We start from the raw sequence: 676 nt of genomic DNA, 5'->3' as shown, positions 1-676 counted from the left end.
TGTCATGTTTCAGGTAACTTCAACTATTATGTGACGTCATGTCGCTGCTAGGCTCTGATTGGCTGTGGGATCTGTCAGTCAATGTTTGCTTCACCACTGTTACCCCTGGCAACCAAACAGTCCCATTGATGAGCCAAGAAGTAGAGTTATGGAGAGGATTTCAAGCTAACTACTGTAGTTTAACCACCGGTAAACTTTATTTATTCATCTATAAACCGCCGTTGTAAATCCCGTTAGAAATGCGGATGCTACACGTTACGTTATACAGATTTACTGACTTTTAATAAATGAACTGTATCCCTAACTTTGTCGTTACGGTTACCCCTGCTAGTTAGCAAGTGTGCTAATTTCTGCTAAGTTAACCTTAGCTAACTTTACTCTGTGAAGCTCACTCTTTACTGAAGCTTACCGATAGCAAGCAAACAGCTGAATGAAATGGTAGTTAGATATATTGTATTGTAATAAATATTAACCATTCTGTTATGATACTGTAACGTTAAATGTCGTTACTGCTGTGGTGTTATGACCAGCAATGTATGCTCCATCCATAACATTGGTAGTGGACAGGAACTAGGTAGTAGGCTTACTGCACTTGTGTGCAATATATTCTTCTACTTTCCTGCATTTTAGGAGGACACAGAAGGACATTAACTTTCTATACAGTTATAGCTTCTGT

The sequence above is a fragment of the Pagrus major genome, chromosome 11 (genome assembly GCF_040436345.1).
Source record: "Pagrus major chromosome 11, Pma_NU_1.0".
Taxonomy (NCBI): domain Eukaryota; kingdom Metazoa; phylum Chordata; class Actinopteri; order Spariformes; family Sparidae; genus Pagrus; species Pagrus major.
The sequence above is the reverse complement of the archived record's forward strand: the minus strand, read 5'-3'. Positions refer to the sequence as shown.